Source organism: Vigna unguiculata, chromosome 1 (assembly GCF_004118075.2).
Source record: "Vigna unguiculata cultivar IT97K-499-35 chromosome 1, ASM411807v1, whole genome shotgun sequence".
Taxonomy (NCBI): domain Eukaryota; kingdom Viridiplantae; phylum Streptophyta; class Magnoliopsida; order Fabales; family Fabaceae; genus Vigna; species Vigna unguiculata.
In genome coordinates, this window is record NC_040279.1 from 7,850,779 (window position 1) to 7,864,796 (window position 14,018).

Sequence of the window (14,018 nt, forward strand, 5' to 3'; positions counted from 1 at the left end):
ACCAAAAAAATAAAATTGTAAAAACAGAGTTTGGAGTCGCCACCATAGTTATTATAGGAAACTATGGAAAACCATAAAAAAGAACAAGGTCTGTGAAAAACCGGATTTTGGGTCCGGGAGTCGGTTACGTGTGGGGAAGGTATTAGCACCCCACAATGTTTGTCCTAAGACGATACCTTTACTTAAATGTGCAAAAGTTATATGGTTTTTTCAAAATATTTAATTTTCCCCAAAATATTTAATTTTCCCCACTAAATTGTTGTTTCTCAACAATAATGCTTGAACATCAAGAAGTGATCCCAATGAATTAGGAATTTTATCTGAAAAATTATTGCTCAAATCTAAATAAACCAACGAGTTCAATTGTCTCCAATAATTTGGGATATGTTCGGATAATTGATTATATGAAAGATCTAAATGGAATAAATTTTTAATTGAACCACTTCCACATAAAAAGAAAAAGAATCTGAGGATTTCTTATTTGATAAATCAAGAAGTCAAGAATTTCATTAAGATAGAGGAATAAGACCTTTAACCTAATTTGATTCGAGAGACATGAAACTAGGAATATTTTTTGTTGGAAAATTTGGAAGTATACCTCATAGATTTTTGTATGAAATATTCATTTTGATCAATTTTTGTACTGATAATTTAGCCTAAAATCATATAGGGACAGTAACTAATATTGCAGCATTTGAAATGTCAATATCGTCAAATTCATTTTGTTCCTGCAACCATGTGTGAAATGTTGGACCTAACTTACAAGATCTCAATCCTATCTTGAACAAATGAAAAGGTGGGACCCAATTTTGATTAAATGTCAAACACAGAGAGTTGTCTCATAAATACAATTCTTGTAAGTTAAACATATAAGCAAAATGGTTGTTAGTAATCACAACTTTTAAAGAATTTGAAAACATGTAAAGTGCCTCCAATTGTAGTGGGAATCAAATATCCATATGAATAACTTCGTTTAACTTGTTTTCAAAATGATTTAATATTTTTAAAGATGTGAATGTTGAGAAGTCAGTTACTGTGCCATTGATTTTATTGTTGCCTAGACTTAATGTTTTCAATGAATACCTAGCACATCATGATATGTGAGAAATTATCTTTGGAAGCTCATCATTGAAGTTATTATAAGACATGTCAAATAACAGCAAAGATCATGCATTTCCAAATGCTTTTAGAATTCTACATTCTATTGTGTTTAAATGGATTGACAAATATTTCAACTTATATGGCAATTCGTTATCTTCTGGTATCTTGCCACTTAATTCATTTGTTGAAAGATTCAACAATTTCAAGGTTGCAAAAATTGAGAAATCTAGTAATGTATCTTTGATTTTATTTGCGTGCAAGATCAATTCTTGTAACGAGTTTCTAGAACATCCAGTCAAGTTTCAAACTATAATTGGAAACTCTTCACTTAAGTTATTATCAAACATATCTAAGGATCTCAAAGAGCATGTGTTTCCATAAGAATTTGGAATTCCACCATCTAAGAAATTTGAGCTAATTGACAAATCCTTCATAGTAGATGGTAACTTGACACCTTTAGTTATCGTTCCACTTAACAGCATTCTTCCAAGAAACAATGTTTTAAAAGAATAGAATGTTGAAACGGCGGGAAAAATGCCAATGATATAATTATTTATCATACTCAAATCTTGCAATTAGTGTCTAAGGAAATCATTAGACAAACTACCGAGAATGTGATGAATCCACCCCAAGGCTTATAGCTTGGGCCAACGCCTAGGCCCAATTCTCATGGCCCATATGCACCTAAAGGCCCAGGAACAATCAAAGGCCTAATAATAAGAAGCATGTTAAGAAAGATTCAAATGGGATTCTCTCAAGATGGCCAAAATCCTCATGGGTTTCAAATGTCCTTCTCATGGACCAAAGAGGATATCAAAATATGAGAGGCTTCATGTCAAAGCATTAGTGTAAACTTTAAAATTGGGCCAATTATTTAGGCCTTCCTTTCATAAATAGTAGGCTAAATAAACCTGTTCATTGGATTGTAATTGGGCTAATCCAAGCCCAATAGGAAGCCTTGGCCAAGACGCTCACCTTGTCACACGAAGGGAGCAAATCCAAGCTTGCAAAAGAGAGCCATGCCACTTGTCCCACAATCGTGCCTTCATGAGCATCCAATGGTCGAGAGAGAGACTTCTTTTCCAAGCTTGCATTTCATTTAAAGAAAAGTTTCATGTACATGTGAATTAATGACATTCTCTTCTATAAAAGAGAGTATTATGGCACTTTTTAAGGTTTACTCTTGAAATTTCAAGTAGAATGATTTTGTTAAGATCATTCCACTCTTATATTATTTTGAGAGCACTTAACCTAGAGGTTCATAACATTTCCTCTAGCCACCTTCCACTAGCCTAGCTTCTAGTCTAGTGCACCTTTCACCACTCCAAATACCCTTGTTACAAGAGCCTTAAACACTTGTTTCTATTCCATTTATGATGCCTATGGAGTTTCTACCATCCACCAAACGTTGGAGCTCCATCAAAATGGAGGGAAGGTCTTTACTAAAAAATGTTTCCAGCCATGTTCAAAGACATATATGTGAAAGATTTCAAATATCTTCCTTTGTTATAGGAGAAGTCAATATGCCTAAGTGAATTCACGACCATACCAAAATGACTTGGTGTGGAACCTTTCAAGAGGTTACCTTGAAGGTTAAGTTCAACAAGGTTGGAAGTGATGTTTGAGAACCACCAGAATACCATTGAAGATGTGAAGGTGTTCCAAGTAAGATAAAGGACTGGGACGAAAGTAGAAGAATTGAACTTAGAAGATAAACGATAAACATCATCAATTTGAAACAAACACACCTAAGAATATAATATCAAATTTATACACTTATGTGTGTGTGTGTGTGTGTGCTTTCACCATTAACAACCTATAATACCACATACACCACAAATATCATGAGTTCGAAACGAACTGGATTCTTGATTAACATTTGTTAGAAAAATGGCATGATGAATGGGGGGTTGAATTGAACCCTTTCAAGATATGACAACACCTCCCTTAATCACACAAGGGATGAAACACCTCGTTTGTACAGAACAAAGGATGAAAATTACAAATACAAAAATTGGAACATTGTCACCTGGAAAGTAAGAGTACAAAGAAAAAATACTCACAGTCAGCTCCTTTCACAAGTCAATTCTCTCTACCAACTTGAATAACAGAGGCAAAAACTTAATCAATATTTATGTGCTTCCACTCAGTAATAGTGTGTTGTGTTTTTTCTCGTTCTCAAATTGGGTTATTTAAAGAGTTTTACTTGATTTTTCTTAAAAAAATTATTCAATTAATTCAAAGATTAAATAAAATAAATTCAAAATTCAATTTTTATTCTCTGTAGAAAAGATGATTTTTAGGAGAAGACATAGTCATAGAATACTTGATTTACAAAATGTTTCAATTCAAAAGATTTTTCTTTTTTCGGATGTTATTCCTACTATCAGAAGATAGAGTTGAAGAGTAAAATGGAACTTTAATAGTTAGTTTTCGATTTTTGTTTTCTTCTTTGATTGTTTGTTTGAATGTTTGTTGTTTCTATTTATTTGTGTTTCAAATGAATGTTAACTTCATTGTTTTTTTTTTGTATATCTGAATGGATTTTTCATTCCTATCCATCAACTCATTAGTATCATCTTCTTGAGCTTCTTTATTGCTCTATATTATTACTCCATATTAACTCCTATCTCTGTAAATATATTTGGCAAATACAGGATCAGACTGATTTTGTCTTTGGAATCTTACATGGTGAAATTGCTACAAAGAAAATGGCTATTTGTTTTTTAAATTTTATCACGCACCCAAAATGGTAAGATATGTATGTTTGGTCCAAATACTCCTATAATTCCCTCTTACACCCAAAATTATTTTACTTTTAATTTTTGTTTTGTTTTTCTGTACTAATCTAGCAAAAGCCTGACAGAAATCAAAATTGCTCATTTAAAACACTTTTGAATTCAAAATTTGAATTTCAATTATTGCATCCACATCTATGGCACTTTTGCCGCTCATTTATATGCACACCTCTAGACTTTGTTCAGATTTATGCTTTTATAACAACAACTTGCCAAACATGGAAATTGGAGAAGCTAATGAGGTTGAAGTTGGAGAGAAGAGTTAAAGATTAAAGCAGTTGAACATGTAGTTTAGTTTTGAATCCTTCACAACAGGCAAAAGCCAAGTCATCGGTTTGTTGTTGGATTTCTTAATGATATTTGATTTTTAACAGATAAGTTTTAACTACTTATATTCATTTTTGTATTTGCAATTATTATCAAACAAGTGTTAGAAAGTGAAGTGTAATAGGTATAATATGAAAGTTTTGGGAGAATCGGTTTCAATATTCAATAGATTGTTTATTTTTTTAATATTTTGTTTTATTTATGTTAATGTTATTTTTCTTTTCAGGGACATATTTTGATAATTTGAGGATAAGAAAGACTTTTAGCATGGAGTGGTGTTGGATGTGTAATGTTGATTGTGAAACGGTAGAAGGTATGGATTTGCATTCATAAAGGAGCATAAGAAGATGACTATGAATATGGTTAAGACAATCAATTTTTCTTTGAGTAATGCTCTGAATTTTGATCCATTTAATATACATATTTTCTTTATTGGAAATTGATTTTTGTTATCAATTTTTGATTTGTTATGCCTTCTTATGTAAATGTAAATGTATCTGTTAATTCTACTGAAGTTTTTGTTCTACAGTGATGGCATGATCAGAGACATTATGATTCCAAGACTAATGAATTGTAAACTTTTGCACTTCATATTTTTCATTGCGTGTGATGCTTGACTTATTTATTCTTGAAATTTTCTGTTGTAATTTTATCATTTTGAAAATTAATTACAGGCTTTTGGTTCATGCATAAGAGTTTTTCACCTCATGTGCTGAAGTCTACAAAGTCTATAATAATTTTTTATTCAATGGGTTTGGAAGAAAATATTTTTAGAGGCATAAATGTTTGTGGTATGGCAAATGATTTTTTTAGTTTGTTTCCAATGTTCGAGATATATCAGGAGTACCCAAATCTGGAAGTCACTTTTTGAGGTTTTTGATTGGACCTTTTACAAAATGCAAAAAATAATAAAGTTTGTTTAAAAAACAAAACGTGTATGTTACTGAGTGTGGTGGTGTTAATTACTCGAAAATTTTAAAGAAGTGAAATATGTAATTCATTAAACAATTACTCAAAAATTTAAATTATCATTTATTTGATTGATTTTTTTACTGAAGTTTTTCTTTGAAGTTTAAAATTTTTTAAGATTTATTTTAATGGAAGTCTCGGTGCAATGGTTTGTGTTCTCACCGTTACTTTGGAGTTGTAGGATTTAGGTGTGGAATTGACATTTTCAAAACAAGGATATACTATTCGACTCATGTACTAGGAGTTTATAACATCAAGTAATTTACCAATATAACAGTGACCAATTTTTTTGACATCATATGCTTCAAATTATTTTTTTCTGAATTTATACATTAGTTCTCATTTCAAACTATTTTGTAGAAGATATGCATACATGTAACAACTATATGATATCGATCTATTTTATTGCTTAGAAACTAAAATCTTCTTTGACGAGGGGCATCATATTTCAAAAAACAAAACAAAATATTTCAATGATATTAGTTAAATTGCCTCTAATAAAGTTAAATTGAAAGGAAATGTACCTACAATCCTTTTAAGAAACATTCATCAAACAAAATTATATTTCTAATAAAAACAGTTGCAGCAGTAAGTGATTTGGGGAAGAAATGTTACTTTGGTTACTACAAAAACATTGGTTACAAAATATGTATATTACACATCTATAATAATTTTTTCAATTATATTTTAGGTTAATTTTTTTTAGTTAAAAAATAATTAAAATTATATTTTAATTATTTCGTCATGAATGTTTTATAACATAATTTTTTATGACAGTAAGTCAAAAATTTACTTCTATAATTAATATAGTTTAAGAGGTACTCTTAAACATCTTTATTGTATTTAAAATGTTGTTATGAATGATCATTAATACTTAATTAAACATGTTAAAGAACAATTTCTTAATATATATTCCTGATTTGGAATGTTTTATTATAAGTGAATATGTTATTTTAAAATTATTATCTACATTGTTAAATTCATTCATTATAAAATTACTTATTTTTTAATATTTAATTTAAAGGTTTAAATAGTAATTTGGTCATAGTTTTGGTCGACTTTTTTCACTTTGGTCCTACTTTTGAAATTGTTTTCAATTTTACTTTTCGTTATATTTTTTCAATCAACTCCTTTTCGTTAACTCCGTCTAAATCGTTAACGGATGTGAACAGTAATTGCCACGTGTCATTTTGTGATTTTTTTAAATTTTTTTTAAATTTTTTTTTAATTTTTTTTTAATTTTTTTTAATTTTTTTAAAATGTACACGTGTCAAGCTCATATTATGCCACGTGTCATTATTGATTTTTTATTTTGATTTTTTGATTTTTTTAATTTAATTTTTTTAATTAAAAAAAATCCACATGTCAAGCTAATATCATGCCACGTGTCAGAATCATATTTTTATATTTAATTTGGTCCTAATATTCGTTATTTGTTTTCAATTTGATCCTAGTTTTTTTTAGTTTAGTATTTTTGTTCCTCTCCAAAGACAAAATATAATTTGTATATAAATGTGGCTTAATTGCAGTTATATGAATATTCTTATTAAACTACATATTTTTATTAAATATTTTTCATTTAAAATTAGAGTTAGTTTAAAATTAAATATTTTTAACCTCTTAAAATTTTAAATTAATGGTGTTATTGCTTTTTTTCGCTTTAATTTTAAACTAACGCTAATTCTAGATTAAAAATATTTAACAAAAATATGCATTTTAATATATACAAATTAAATTTTGTCTCAATTTGGAGAGGAACAAAAATGTTAAATTTAAAAAAAAATTAGGACCAAATTGAAAACAATTAACGAATATTGGGACCAAATTGAATATAAAAAACTGACTCTGACACGTGGTATGATATTAGCTTGACACGTGGATATTTATCAAAGGAATACATCAAAGAAAATTTAAAAAGAAAATATCTCCCTATGTAATACTATGTAGATAGGGAGATATTTTGTATTTGTTTTTGTTTAATAATAAGTATGGAAATACAAAAATAATTAAAATAAAATAAAAGAGGAAAAATACATTAAAAGAAGCAAATTTTTTATCGATCTTCATGAATAGCATTAATATATTAATATATAGTGTATGAAAATAATATATGTAATAAAATATAGAAATATGAAAAGAATTAAAATAAAATAAAAGAGGGAAAAAAATCAAAAGAAACATTTTTATCTGTTTTCACAATAACATTAATATAAATATCTTTATACAAGAAATATAAATAGTAACATTATAATTAATAAATACGAAAAGTAATAAATACTAATGTTATAATTAATAAATATTAAACGTTATAATGTTTTGGTTCTATATAAAATTGGGGTTGCAGAGCTGAGAAATTATAATTGTATTAATTTTTAATTGAAAATTTTTGTGATGTATTGCAATTGGATTTTAATTATATTAATTTTTTATTGAGAAATAAATTTTAGTTATATTAATATTTAATTTAATTAGGTGAAAACACTAGTGGAAAAAGATGAATCTATGACGACTTATTATGATAGGTATAAACCACCTATCATAATAAGTTGACCGGTGACATTTTTGTAATAAAAGTAACAGGTGACATTTATGACTGGTAAAAAGGAATCTATCATAATAAGTGAGAAGGGAAAATTTATTATGACAAGTGCAGAGGACCTATCATAGTAATGCACGATGGCAAAATTGAAATTATGTTAAAAATATATTATGACAAATTTATGGAAACCTGTCATAGTATCTTCAAAACCCTAATTTTTTTCCTTCCCTTTTTTCTTTTTCTCTCTCTCGTCTCCATTTTTTCCAACATTCAGAAGCATAGTTTCTTTCTCGAAACAGTAATTCGCGCACCGTTCTCACGCCATTCGCTCACCTTCTGCTCGCCATCCGCTCGCCCTCTGCGCGACGTTCGCACTGTTCGCATGCTGTCCGCAATGTCCACGCGCCGTCCGTGAGCTGTCCGCTCGTCCTCCGCGCACCGTTCGCAAGCTGTCCGCGCGTCCTTTGCACATCATCGGTGAGCTGTCCGTGCACCTTCCGCGAGTTGTATGCACGTCCTCCACGCACCGTCCGAGCTGTTCGTGCGTCCTTCGCGCACCGTCCGCGAGCTGTCTGCCCGTCCTCCGCACACCGCGCGTGAGCTGTTCGTGCGTCCTCTGCGCACCGCGCGCCGTTCGCCCTCCTTATGTTACTTTTTTTCACAAAACCAAATTAAAAAGGGTTCCAAGTAACTGATATAATTTTTTGTCTTTATCTCAAGAAATTGTTCCTACTATTGTTCACCTTCTGAATCTTCCCTTCATCCCTGATTCTCCCAGGTGGCTGGTGAGTTGTTTTTAGCTTCTGGAATTTTTCTCTTTCATTAGTAATGTTGGACACATATCACACAAGCAACCAAGTTTTTTCTTTTGTTTGTTAAATGATTAGATTCAACACATGTCATCTTCTGTAGGCTAAGGTTGGTCGGTGGAAAGAGTGTGAATCTGTTTTACAGCGCCTAAGGGGAAAGCATGCTGATGTTTATCAAGAGGCCGCTGAAATCAGAGTATACAACAAGTTCTTGGTTTGGTTTGGAATTGTTTGGTCTGGTGATATGAAAGTTATTTGCAGGTAAATTGAATGGAAAGGAAAATGGTAAAATAGAAAAATCATTAAAAAAAATCTGACTTACTATGGCGTAGTTTGCACTGCCTATCATAGTAAGTCTGACTTACTATGACTGACTTACTATGACATATTTCTACAGTGTCATAAAAAGCGTGCATTTTCTATGACTCCTGAAACTATGACACCAGAATACTTGTCATAGTAAGTTCGTTTTACCTGTCATTATAAGCCCATTTTCCAGTAGTGAAGGTATGTAACTCTCTCTACAGTTGGGTTTTATCTTCCTCGCCCCATATTCACTCATGGACAAACTATATGTAACAATTTCTAGAGTGAAATAGAAAAGAAGATTAGATTGAAAATACTAATTAGGGATGAAGATGAACATGTAGCTAACCACTACAACTACAAATGTGGCTTACAAATAAATATTTAAAAGTATTTGATAAGAGGTATACAAATTAATCTTATACTATTCCGGTTATTTGTCAATTATTTTATTATATTCTTTTGTTTTTTTAATCCAATTTTAAATTTAATAAAGTTATATCAATTTTATATTGCAAATTATAACGGTCTTCTGATCCATGAAATCAATTAGAAGTTTTGTATAGATGTTCATAACATGTACATATATAAATGTTCAAAATGTTAAAAATTTATATTGGACAAAATAATAATTATTACAATTAATATTGTTATAATTCTGGATGTTCATAATTATTACATTTATTTATAAACATGATAAAATTGATATCTCGTATTTTAAATCATATTTATCAATACAGTTAATATCTATTTTTAATTTTTTTCATTTACTAAAAAACAAAATTCATTCATCTAAAAAATATCTCGTGCGTTGAACGTGCCAAAATTTTTAGTTTTGTTTATAAGCAACTTGATGATTCATTTTTCTTGATTCTTTTACAAAAACGTTTTTGTGATTTTCTAGATCTTCTTTGGAAGTGTAACCAAGTCCAACTTTGCTAGAATTCACTCTTTGAGAACTTAATATTGAATCAAGATTTTTTGAAGAATTTAAACTTTTTATTATTATTTTCTCAAATTTGAAAATTTCATTTTCGATGTGGGAGCAATTTTCACAAGGTTTAAATATTTGTTAATTTTTAGAGATTAATTTGTACTTGTCTAAATCTATTTTTGAATCATCATTTTCCTTCTCCAAATGACTTAATATATTTTCTAATTCTTGGAACTTTTGTTTTAAAGAACCATGCTTTTTCACTAAGCGATTAAAATTCACATAAATTTTTCACTAGGCAAAAATAAGACAAATAAAAGTGAAAAAAAAAAGAGAACAAAACAAGGGGCATCATATCTTATGAAATACATTATTTTCCTGTGAATTAAATTTTTTTTGAGAAAAACAATCATGATTTGAAGTGATGCGTTGTCATGTTTCTTTATCCAAAGAAAAGTAACTATCTTTTGCTACCCCATTTGAGCTTTTAAAAATATTTCTTTCAAATTACCCTAAACAAGGATCACCCTCACATTGAGATTGAGGAGGGTTGATATAATGTTTGCATTTGTTTCATCCGACTGGTAGTTCACCATTACGAAAATATCAAAAAAGAAAAAGAAAGAAATGATATGGTTATATCAAGAAAAGAAAAAATTGGAGAATGGGTATAAAAGGTCAAAATTAAAAAAAATGGTGAACAAAAAGAAGTCAAACAAATATTGGATGAAACATTATTCAAATATCCTTGTTCCAAACAATCCTCACATCAACTTTTTGGGCCTTTACTATCATTTACTTCCATAACCCTAGCCTTGGCCACAATACAAGCCTAATAAAGTCCACACAGATTAAAGGTTGGTTGTTATCTTTCAATGGTTTTAATTTAGAAGAAAATTGTGATTTGCGAATAGGTTTGTTCTAAAAAATGATGAAAAAAAGATTGAAAAAGTGTGCTCAGAGATTTGCTTTTAAACACTAGGGCAGTTATTTTTTTGGGTAACATGTTTTCAAAGCTTCAAAATTATCATGGGCAATCAGGCAATTAAGCTAAATTTGGGTTGTCCCCTTTCAACTCAATCTTCATGGAATTTCATCTTTGCTCAACCTTAAGATATTATATCTTTATCAATCCCAAGCCCAAACTAGGATACTCACTTTGTTTTTAATTCATATATTCCCATCATTCACTCTAAATTAGGACATTTATTTACATTGAAGATTGTGATTACATTAGGGACAACTTGTAGATCCCGTCATTTTTCAATCTCCTCAATTAGGAAAAGTCAAACACATTTTTGCACAATAAGACCATCCTAGGCTCTCATACTAGGGGAAAATTTTTGAAGTCCCCATCATTTCCTGCATATCATCAATAACTAAGGAAAGCCCAAACACATTTTGTGCCACGAGACCAATTCAAATTGGGGCAAGTTCCTACTTAATCTTCATCACCTCATCCAAACCTTTTCAAGCCCTTGGCAATTTCAGGCATGTCATTCAAATAGTGTTTCAAAAGAAATGATTAAAAAAAGTTTCGTTAGTAAACTGATTAGACCAAAGAAATGATTTGGAAAACTAATTGAAATTTCAAAAGTAGAATGATTTCATGAATTCAAAATAACAATGAAATGGGGATCAATTTGATCTTGTTTTCAAAAAAATGCAAATGAAAAATTCATACATTTTCTTACATGAGTCATTCATCTTTTAGAATAAAATATTTCCCACCTTCCCGATCAAAACCCTTTTCACTCATATGAATGATTATCGAATCATTTCGTTTTAGAATGAAGAAAATTAAAAAAAAAATACACAATTTTTTTTTATGATAGTCCTCTTCATTCGTATGAATGACCAATATACCCTAAACTTAGTTTCCACACTGGCCCCCAAGCCCAGTTCCCATATTGGCCCTCAAGCCTAGTTCCCATACTAGCCCCCAAGCTCGATTTTCACACTAGTCCTCAAGCCAGGTTTTCACATTGGTCCCCAAGTCCAGTTTCCACACTGGTCCCCAAACCCAATTTCCACATTGGCCCTCAAACCCAGTTTCCACACTAGCCCCTAAGCCCAGATTCCACATTGGCCCCCCAAACCTAGTTTTGTATAGTCTCAAGCCCAGTTTTTTCTAGCCTCTAAGCCTAGTTTTCCTTGCTATCAAATTAAAATAAAGAAAAAAAATGAAAAGAAGTAAACTTCGCTCATGCATCCACGCATTCACATATGCATCATCATATAGGCTCAAAAAGAAAATCATAACATGTCATGCATCATCACATCATGTCATCCATCATACTCCACAAAATCATTGAAAATCATTTCCAAAAAAAATAATAAAAAAATCAGCAATGACAATTTTTCTATGTAAGTCTCACAAAAGTTAGGCATTCACGTAGTTTTTGTCGACACTTCAAGAGCAAAATCCAGGTTTTCCTTTTATACATCAAGACTCTCTACGAGGCAATGGTCATTGATTTCCTTATGCTTACATCAAGATCCTCTGCGAAGCAATGTTCATTGCTTTCCTTATGTTTACATTGAGGCCCTTTGCGAGGTAATGGTCATCGATTTTTTTACATTAAGACACTCTGTGAAGCAATGGTCATTGATTTCTTTATCATATCGGGGCCATTTGAGAGGAAATGGTCATCAATTTCTTTACATTAAGGCTCTCTATAAGGCAATAGTCATTATTTTCTTCTCTTTGGATATATACCCTTTCCTCGAGATTAGTCTAATCTATTTTCAAAAAGTCAAAAAAGAAAATAATAAAACAAAGTGGTTTGTCATATTGTGACCCTCTACATGTTAATGGTCACTGAATCTTTTGGATATAGACCATCTCCTCGGGATTGGTCTAATCTTTTCTCAAAAAGTCAAAAAAAGAAAACATTTCGAATCGGGACCCTCTACATGGTAATGGTTTATTCTTTTTTCAAAAAGTCAAATTTACAAAAAAAAAAGTCAATTTTCAGATCGAGACCCTCTACATGGTAATTGGTCATTGAATCCTATGAATAGAACCTCTCCACAGAATTGGTCTAATTTAGTTTTATACAAAAGTAAAAAAAAACAAAAAGAAATTGGTGTGAGATCCTCTACTTGGTAATGGCCACCTACTTTTTTTCTTTCAGATATAGACCATCTCCTTTGGAATGGTCAAATTTGTCTTCAAATGTGTCTTATTTCGAAATCCGAACGAAATTAATGTTTTTATCTTTATTATCTTTTATTATGATAATATGAAAAAGTAAACTTTCATATTATCTAGTAAAATCTAAGTAAAGAGGAACAACTGTCAACACCAAATTTCGTCCGAGTGAATAAATTTATTTTCGAAAAAAAATAAAAATAAAAATAAAAAAATGTTTTGAGTTAATGGTAAATAAAAAAGTGAAATAATTATTTTCTTCAAAGATTTTAAAACTTTAATTTTAGAAAAAAGAAAAGAAAAAAAAAGATGAAAGAAATAAAAAAAGAAGGAAAAAAGAAGGAAGAGCTCAATTTGTTATTAATTATCGCACTCTTTTTCATGAGCCCAACAACTCAAAATATTTTCTACCCTTTGTTCTTGAAAGAAAAGTTAGTGATATGGTTCTAATAATTAGAAGCAATATTTCTTCAAATGGTTATAATCAATATTACTAATTGGGATTGATTTTGTGCTCTTATTTTTTAATGGTTAGAATCAATATTACCGATCTTGTGCTCTAATTTACTATGATTTGATTCTCCTAATGTGTTGCTATCATGACCAATTCCTTCCTTATATTGTTCGTTACAATTAAGGTTGGGATTGCAATGATATTGTAATGTGTGAATATAAATATGCACTCTGTCATGGGATCGGAAAAAAAAATATTCTCTACACCTATTCTTTTTTCCTAATTACCACCCACACACACCTCTTTGGAATGTACGAAAAAAAAAGGTAGTTGTAATGTCCGGTATGAGAGGATGAGATTGATATAGAAGAAGAGATACTGAAACATTTTGAAGGTATGTCAATCTCAACTTCTTTCATCTTTTGATTTGTATTTTCTAATTTTCATTATTTTTTTTATCATAAAAAAATATCTTTGCGTCACATGATACTTATTTTAAAATTTCATTTTTTTCTTCTAAAAAATATATAAAGATCTAAATATAAATAAATATTTTTCTTTGTTTTCTCTCTTACATCTATCAAGTTGCCCATGTCGCATCGCAATGACATCCAAATCCACTTTCAA